Below are 10,281 nucleotides of genomic sequence, written 5' to 3'. Positions count from 1 at the left end.
TCATGATGAAAAGGACAGACGCACTGATGCAATATCCAGGCCTAATAGCACTCAAAGTTCTGCCTGCAGGCATGCACAGCCCCCCACACACATACAGCTGAGTGCATGCTGCTACTCAAACCCTCACACATCTATGGTTTTCAGACCAGTCTGTATAGAACGTGAAAGCCTTCGTCAGACAGCAGAAGTAAAAGACTCACAGACTTCAACTAAAACACAGTGCATGCCTTTGTTGTGTTGCACACAACCCTCCGTCAGCATATTGATTTTCTTTAAAAGGAAAGAGTCCTTACAGGATTTAGTTTGGTGTTGTTTTGTTAAGTTACATCATCTGAGGGGGAAAAAAAAGAATTTTCATTTAAAATGACTATTTTTTATAATTTTTTTCTTTCCTCAATTAAACATGCCAGTGATATAAAAAATAACCTTTAAGACTCAGGAGAGGGGATGGAATAACAACTGTTCACCTCTCTCTTTTTTTGCAACATTAGGTGAGAGCACAGTTGGTACTGATGAAATTACTGGGACACCTGCAGCAGTGCAATTAATTATCTGACTAATGATCATGGTTGCAAAGAGATCTTGGCTGTTAGAGAAACATGCTAGAGTTCTAACTGTGAAATGAAAGCTGGTGATGGTGAAAGTCTGTCAATTTATTACCCTGAAGTTCCTTGGAAACAGAATGATTTATTATATTAGGTCATCTGTCACCCTTTGAAGAAACACCCTGATCTAACTGTATCTTATCGTTATGACTCTGACCATAAAGAATCCAGAATAATCATGTTTTTAACATTGGTTTTATACTTCAGATTAGATTAATTTAAAAATAATAATAGTAATAATAAAGAAAATCTGGACAATCACCTAAATCAATGTACTTTCTTTTTAGCTGTGAACATTAAACCATTCTGTTTTTAGTTTACCTAAATCACTGAAAAAAACTCAAAGTAAACCTCTCTGATTTTCCATTTTAAGAGTAATAGAGAAGGTTAAGTTGGGAGTGATGTCTGAGTTTCAGCTTATGAAGAAAAATGTTACATAAATGCAGTATTATTCTGTTGTGAACTAAGACATGCATGTTTGTTTAATGCATTTGTCAGCAACAAATTAGATTTACTTGAGTTCTATATGTATATGCTGTACATTAAAAAAACAGTTCACCTCCACCCGGAGAACTGAGAGTGTTTCTGAGCAAAGCAAGTCATGCTGAGTAAGCTGCTTTCTTATTTTATTTTGCTAGACAAGCACATCAAGAGATTAGAAGATACCCCTTAACATGTTGCTGAGTCTGGACCTGTGGACCCATCTAAGTATTATATCAGGAATGTAATCATCAGATTAATCAGTTTGACTCCCTAAAAACAACAGCAGATCATCAATCTGTATTTTGCACCATTTCCAGAATCTGCTTTTCCTTCTAAAGGCTAGATTTACATAGCCTGCAATTTTTGTTATCACTGTCATGTTCACACATCAAGCTGTGTAGTAATTTTCCACCCTCTGACCCAAACCAATCCCTCTGACAAATGAAAACGTTCAAGATCAAATCAATTATGTTAAATTTATATGATTCACAATGCAGAGATAATTCAATCCGATCATCCAGACAGGTTGATTCAAAGCGTTCTAAGGAAACCATTATGGACTGGCAGAAACTGGGGTTCACTGTAGAAAAATGTCTCATAGCAAGCTAGAACATAGTAATAGTAGAGAGAAAAAGCTTCCCTCTAACCAGAGGTGTCAAGTAACAAAGTACAAAACTTTGTTACCCTACTTTATTTGAAATGTTGGCTATCTGTACTTTTAAAGACTAATTGTTTTTTTAGACACATTTTTACTTCTATACCTCACCTTTTTTTTGTTTTTGTTTTTTTGCAATTACCTCTACTTTCTACTCCTTACAGCTTTAAAAAATATATTTTTTAGTTTTGTTTCATTTAATGTTTAATTTTTTTTGTTATGGCCGCTTGGTATAAAAAAAATAAAAACCATCAAAAGCTGTCATAAAACAGGACAGATAGACCCCGTAGTCAAGGTGAGTCGGACAATGGGAAGTTTCAAAACGTTTTGATAACTGAAAAAAAAATAAAACAGAACAGAACAGAAACGTGGGCTTTTGAGGATAAGCGGACCACAGCGGTTGCAGGGGGGTGGGGTGCAACCCATCATTCACAGTCTGGTCTAACAGTCCATCCTCTCCGAGGAAGGCAAGATCCAGCCGATGGACTGCCAAACGAGATGCGGCCCAGAGCCGCCCAGAGTGTCGCCGATGCAGCAACCCCAGTGAGCAGGCAGGAGACCGATCAAGGTCAGAAAACAGTTCAGAACCGGACAGTTCGGAGATCCAGGAGTCCGTAGCTCAACACTAAATGTTGATAAACACATCCAAACTGGCTTGAAAAAGCAATAAAGTTGAACTCTGAGCTCTTTGGTTGGGCTTACCGTATTATGAAATTCACCATCTATGCCAGGAAAGCTTTTAAATTAGATTAACTTAATCATTTCTAATGAGAGGTCAGTTATTCATCCCGAGTAGACCACAGCTTTATTGATGGCTACAAAATCTGCTCCTCTCCATCCAGTTTACTTGAATGTTTGTGAGTTAAACTATTTATGACTAATAATTAATTTGACAAGTTTATTGCATAATCATATCATATCAAAATCCCCAAAAGCAGCATATAGATATGACATTCATGATAATCATGAGTATATTTAGACTGCCATCTGGGATTCTACATGTTTGTACGGCTAATAAATGTGTTAAATAATTAGTTTGCACTGTAGTCATTAAATGACTGTCTTTTTGGTTCTAATGTTGCGCTAATAGTTTTAAAATCCTTCTTTTTGTCTCCTTCAGTGCAATGTTTAGATAATTATGAAAATCTTTTTCAGTTTTTGTACATAAAAAAATTAAAAGAGAGTACACACAAAGGTGTTAATTTGTTCTTTGTCAGATTCAATGAACAGTTTACATCTTTTTTCTTTTATTTTGATGTGATATTTAAACAGCAAAAAACAGTTTTTGGTTTTTGTGAATGTCCCTGATTTTGACCCTTTTGGGCTTCACTCCCTCTCCTTTCCCCTTACTGTCAACTAGTTTGCACTCTTTCATTCTACCTTCTCTATTTTCTTTTTCAATGCTGTGCATCTTGCATTTATTGCATTTGATTTTATCCACCAAATCTTTTTCATGAAAAAAAAAGCTTTCTGCAGCTCATTCACTGAAACTGACATACCTTGACATATTTCTACATATAGATTATTTTCTGATCAGATAAATTGAGGGGGCAGCAATCGAGGGACCAGCCGTGTGTTTGTCTTGTAAATGTACACATATGTGTGGGCTGAGAGGCTGACAGCAGCAGCAGTCCTCTGACATCTGGCTCAGAAAGATAAAGTTATGAACACATACTTCCTATCTCAATATCTATGAGATGGTGTTTCCCATCTCCCCATGTCTTTCCATTTTGCTGTATCTCTGCGGCTCTTTCTATCACATTTTATCAGTGTCAAACTTGAATGTATCTTTATTGATGAAAAGAATGGGGAATATGTTGACAACACTGCAGATAACGTTGACAGAAATCATTGCATACACCATAGATCTTATTTGATGTTTATTAGCTTTATGTTAATAACCTTAAATAGTCCTATATCCAAAATGTATTCAATGTCTTCTTGTTTTTGTGTATGACTCATTCTGGGTGTCTTTTTCAATTATATCAAATAAAATGATGTTGTTTTCCAAGATTTCATGATATATATATGCTTTAATGTAGGTATGCTTAGTTGTGTGTATAAATGCATGTAATCAGATATGGATATGCAGAGGATGCCTTACTGTTTCGTTATTTTATCTGCAGAAGAAGTACTGCTTTTCAGTTTTACACCACGCAAAATTGGCTTGATTACAAAATCTCCCATTTCCATATGTTTTCTAAATAAGAGACACATAAATTAGTATATTTGGTTGTTCTTACTTGATTGAATTTAATTAGAAAGTCAATTAGATGAAGTCCTGTAATTAGTAGCATTTTAATTTTCCAACAATGTACTCCATCTTGTTAAATCGAATCAATTTTCGATCAATTTTTCTGTTAAATAAAAATTACTTCTAATTTGTTTTTGCAAAAACCTTCAGAAAAAGAAATAAATATGATCGCTGCTACACCAAAACACTGTTTGTTTAGATGAATACAGGTTTATGCAAATAAACAGTGAAAAACAAATTTTTGTAAAGTCAACTGAAAACATTAAGTAAGCCTCATCTAACCACAAGCCCTGCAACATGTTAAAAAAAGAACAGTACAAGTGGTTGCCTATGTACATGCTTATAAAAACATCTTTGAAAAGCAACAACTATAGATATTGTTTATTTTGGACATGTTTACACCTATCAAAAAAAGTAATCTCCAGTCTAAAACAGATAGATCGGGATATTTGTTTTCTTTTTTTATCAGGGAGTTTATGATGCAGGTTCAAAACCTGCTTACTGTGAGTTTACATTCACCCTTCAGGGGTTTGAAATTGAGCTTAATGTTGTAATTTTATTATCTATTTGGAATGTTCATTTTTGCAGGATGTTTCTACGTAAAATAACCCCAAGGGTTTTATAAAAACATGAATATTACGAGCCAGTTTCTTAATCAATACAGGCTTAAATATGTGGCTCTTAGCAGGTTGCCGAGAGACTAAGCAGTTTTTATAGCTATGCAAGTTCCCTGGAGGGCTATGCTCCTTGTTACCGTATATGTCTTTATCCCCATAAAATTAGAACGTTAAACATTTCATGGTTTCCTAGCTGTTGATATGAGAGAAAGTTAAATGATTAAGATGTAATTTTCTTTCTTTATTTAAACAACTACCCATAGCAACAAATCACATCCCTTGCATGGTATTGTCAGGTTGTGTGGAGGTTTTCAGAGGACCCAAAAATAGAGACAAAAGCTGAGGTGGATTCTTGAAGATTTATTGCAGATTCAAAGGGCAACAGAAGCAAAAGCCCAAAAACAAAATACAGAAAACCAAAAGAACCACGAGACGTCATCGAAAACACACATGACCAAAGGAACAAGGAGGAACCAGCAAACAGTAACTAAAGAGGAGGAGTACATATGCCAAACAAAACAAAGACTGGGCTAATCAACTGATTGGAAGCAGGTTTGGACAGAAGAATCTAGAAGGGAGCTAGAAGAAGCAGACTGACACAAAAAGGGCAAACAAGAAATACATAAGAACTCAAATACAACCAAAAAAAAACAACATAAAATTGTAATGAAACCAATAAAAACTGAAAAAGAAAACGTAAACAGAACCAAAAATTGCAAAACTGTGATAGGTACTACCTCCACTATAGTTAATAATTGCTACAGTGTTCTTAGGTTGAAAAGTCTTATCTTAACTCCTTAAAAAAATTTTTTTTACCATCATAGCCATTATTTCTGCATAAATTTTCTGTTTATTATTTGAGGTTCATTTGATTCTTTTTATACTGTTTGATTTTAAAACAAGTGTCTCTAATTCTAAAGGAATATTCTGGGTCAGGTCAATGAAATATTTACAGAACTGGGTGTTCATACCAACCAACAGCCCAAAAAACCCATCAGAACAGGTATGGAGATGGTAAAGTGGACTAAAATTAAGCTTTTAGAACCACTCTGAAATCAAAACTATTGAAAATACAAGGACTACACCAAAACAAACACGTTGGCCTATGTGCCAGGAAACAAAAACGACTTAAGAAAGAAAAAAACCAAACATTGTGACTTTCAATCATTAGTAGTAATTGAATGTATTCCTCTGATTACCACTGGAAATCTCTAAAATATATATTTGTTTTGGTTAATTCTCGAAAAATACATGAAATTATTTTTGAAAGAATATGGGTAAATGAACTTGGAACTACAGAATGAGTTATTTTAATCTTCAGAACACTTACTTTATATTGAAGCATGTCTCTGGGAGGCAAGGACCCAATTAGCCTGGTCAGTGACCTTAATGAGGAGTAAAATGATGATGTGTGGCAGGGATAAACTGCTCTGGCTGAATTTCTGAGCAACTCTTTCATCATTGCCGAGCAACAGAAAAGAAGATAGTTAAACAGAAAGGTGGGGAAAGAGCAGGGAATAGCTGAGAAAGGGCTGTCGACAATAAATATGAAGTTTAGAGGGGAATGTGGCAGTGGATTTGATGGATTGATGACTAAGTAAGACGATAAATAGAAGAAGAGACTGAAGGATGAATGGGTGGATGCCTCGACAAATGGCCCCGGGGAATCCACTATTATACATGCAACTGTCACTCAAGATTAGAGGCATAATTAAACTCCTGTCGCACCGCGTGGGGCTCCAAAATGGGATGTGCATGCATTTGTATTTATTTGTGCATGCATCTATATACCTGAGTGTTGTTTTTCGTGTCTGTGAAGAGAAAGAGTGTGTGTGTGTGTATGTGAGGGAGGAACAGACAGTGACAGAGATTGATGGTGAGGGGAAAGCAGGCCATTATGTTGTGTAGCTAAAGCACTGATACCCTCCCCACCTCAGTGTCTGTTTAAGCTACTGGCCATATTAAAGGCGTGGCACAATTGACCCCTGGAGCGCAGGCATATGGACAGACTCCTCTACTCTTAGATTGGGAACAAAGTCGATTTTATAGGAATCCGAGTGCAATTCATAACCTGAATGCCTGCTGTCGGAAAAAAAAGACTGCAGGGCAGAATAAGGTGCCTTCATAGAGGGGACACTTTGTGTGGTTCAGAAAAGCCTATTACTAATTCAGAGGAAATTTTGTGCATCTTTTGATGAACCAAACAACCTGTTAGGAATTTTTCAGTTCCAAATGCATGGCCTTGTAATAGTCCAGCAGTAAAGCCTTGAGTTTGTAGCCCTAACGACATAAAATAAGGATGAATATGCAGTCTTTACAGCCTAAACAGGACTCCCCAGTGAGTGAAAAAAGGTGGCACTCACCATTTACCAGTCTATGGTTAAGGTTCAGAGGGCATTGCACATGAGCAGCTGCACACCGAGCAAAAGCAGCATCTTTGCCCTGTCCTTGTTTGTGTTTTGGAGAGTGAAAGAAGCCCACTGCTCTCCTGCAGAGCTGAGCACCAGCCCCTACAAGTCAGGCAGCAAGCATCAGCAGGGGGAGATAAGTCTGTAGACTGGCCTTCAAAATAAAAGCTTCTCTGCTGTGGCAAATTGTGAAAGAGGAAAGTTGTCCTGAAACTTTTTTAGCTTTTTGACATTGGAGGAAATTCATGGCCATGAATTTTAGTTCAAGCTAACAAGCTGATCAAACAGGGATATAGATATCTAATATGTAGCTGTTATCTTTTTGCAGGTTTGCAATTTGAACTTTGTTTAATGTCTGGAGAAACTATTTGCATGTCTGGGAATGTGACGCCTATATCTTTATTGTATTAATTAGTGCTTAGCACTGAGGCTGAGGCTAATAGTGTGAGTTTTCTGTTTTTGTCAGTTTCCCATCAATTAGGATTAAATAAAATGCTGTTATTTAAGCTAAAGTTTCCATTAGTGTTTTCCAAGTAAATTGATATATAACTAAGAAAATAACAGTTACAGAAATTACTTTTTAAATGTTGTCATAATCTGCACCCTGATAACTCTTCAAGAGATTTATATAAAATCTACAACAATGAAGAAATATGATACTGTTTTCAAAACAGTATCATAAAACAGTCTTTTTTTTCTCATGAAGCATTCAGGCATTTGTTTAAAAGAAAAAAGTAAAATTAAAGAGCCAGGCATCAATTTTCATCAGTTATTTGTAAAGTCGCCTTTTTATGTTGAAGCAGCATTTAGTTTAGGAGCATTTTTGTGCTTTTAAAATATTTTATGAGTTTGATGACTGAACAAATGACATATTTTTTTAAAATGATGGCTGCATGGTGGTATAATTTGTAGCACTGTTGCCTTACAGCAAGAGGGTCCAGGGTTCAAATCATGGCCTGGGATCTTACATGTTCTCCCTATGCTTGCAGGGTTTCTCTTTAGGTCTTCCTACAGTCCAACAACATGACTATTAAGTTTATCTTTGCCCCTTGATCTGAGTATTTGTACTTATGGCTGTTAGTCTTCTGTGACCCTAAAAAGTGACATAGAAGATGGATGGTTTTCAAATTGTCAAGAACAGCTGAGCAATAATACAAAAAGCAGCTAATGTTCTACCAAAAAAAAACTTGAAGTACCTAGTAGGGAAGTCATATTTAAATTCTAAATCATTCTGGCTTAAAAAAGTAGGTAAATGTATTCTTTATCATACCATACTGTCCCAAAAGTTAGAAAATTTCTATAAAAAAAAAAAAATAATAATCCTGTCTTAAAATCTATGTTTGTTTTTTTGTTATTTTATTAAGGCCAGTTATATGTCAGCTTGTACACCTAAATTCGGCCAATCATATATAAACGGTGATCTGTCAATCAAATATTTTCAGTCATAGCACCTTGATTCATATGTTGCAGCTAATGTACGCAACGGTTGAAATAAGAATCATTTACTTCACCATTGAGGAACGTCCCAGTGTTCATGGGGATGGACGTCTATGTCTTCGGCAGGCGTTGACCTAACAGAACTGGCAGCGTTGTGAGGCAAGGGTTCAAACATGTACGGCTGTAAGCCTTCTACACCAAACCAAGCTTCTGCTGCCCTAGCGTCCTCTTCCACAACATCTTCGTCCCTGCTTTCCTCCTCTAAATAAAAAATGTATAATGGAGGATACTCATCCACGACCTCTGACACAAAACCCTCCTCCTCTTGCATGTTTTCCATGTGTTCCTCGACAGTGTCGTTACTAAGTCACCAATTTAGTGCTACTTGGTAGGGAGAATTTGGAAATTGAAGCGTTGGAACAGACGCTTCGCTACGGCTTTAGTAGCGTTTTAGGAAATACTTTTCAAGACCAATTTTATGATAATCTACAAGGACATAGCATTATATAAACTGTAGATGAATCAGAAGAACTTTTACACACTATCCCTAATAAATATAAACATTTTCTGTGTTCCTTTCTCAAAGTTTACAGGGAATTTAATAGATGTTCTTTTTTTAATCAAGAATGAATCAGAAGAACCTGCTGTTCTTACCGCACGGTGCAGGTCAGATACTGCTGTGAACGTTCACACCTTCTACATCATGATCTAAATGGATGGGTTTAAAGATCTGTCACACCAAAGTGTTCCAAAAGCTCTGCTTCATGTTCACTGGATCATCATGCAGGTAACCCTCACTGGTCAACATGACTAATGGTAGACATCCGAAGAGCAGTCATCAATGCCAAATATTATAAAATCCACTAAGGGAATAAAGATAGGCCATTAATTTCCTTAGTACAGAACTTTATGGATATACTCAGATTATAGCTGATTTGGGGATTTTAAAGTAGGATGTTTCTGTTCTGATTTTATCAGTACCTTTAACTTACTTATCTCCTAATATTTTCACCTGTTCTATAGGCTTTGGACCATTTTTAATAGAGAAGGCAACATTCTCTCATATATCTTTAAGTCAAATTATTCAAATTGTACGCTGTGGCATGCTTGCTTTAAAGTTTATTTCGAAGAAACTGAATATGATCAAGTAAATATCTGGATTTATTTATAGTAATTATTTTTTTAATTGTTGCTTGCAAAAATAATGTGTTTTGCAGCAGTTTTTACAACAAAAATATGTTTGTATACTGAAGTGGAACTTTTTTTCACACTAATATAGTTCAGTTCCCATTACTGCTCCCATATGATGCAGAACTTTCAGAAGTTTGAATAAATGATTTATTAAAGCAACTTTAAATTCTATATTTGCAACATATATTGATCAATGAAACTGGGGCTGGTGAGAAATCCTGGACTTTGAAAGTGCTAATGGTGCTTTCCATATGTATTTGAAAGTCTTACTTTTTGGGTCCAGCTACAGTATGCACCCCTGAAGTATGAAAACCTGACTTACAGTCAGTCATACATACAGAAAGCTTTGCATAACATCTGTCTGTAAAGTCCTTTATTGGGGGTGTTACAGTCCATTATTTAGACATATACAGAAAAATATGCTTGGCCTAACTTTGAATGGTCTGTATTTATATATCACATTAAAAGTCAGTGGACTTCAATGCTCTACGTGCATTATAATGTAATTTACCCACTCATGATGGCAAGGTACACTAAAGCCATAGCTGCCCTGGGGAGCACTTGCAAAAGTGAGACTGCTGTACCCCTGAGGGACTGGAGGCACAAGTGTATGGCAGTCTCGCTTCTGTCA

Source organism: Cyprinodon variegatus, unplaced genomic scaffold, assembly GCF_000732505.1.
Source record: "Cyprinodon variegatus isolate N-32 unplaced genomic scaffold, C_variegatus-1.0 Scaffold738, whole genome shotgun sequence".
Classification (NCBI taxonomy): Eukaryota; Metazoa; Chordata; class Actinopteri; order Cyprinodontiformes; family Cyprinodontidae; genus Cyprinodon; species Cyprinodon variegatus.
This window is presented reverse-complemented; position numbering follows the sequence as displayed.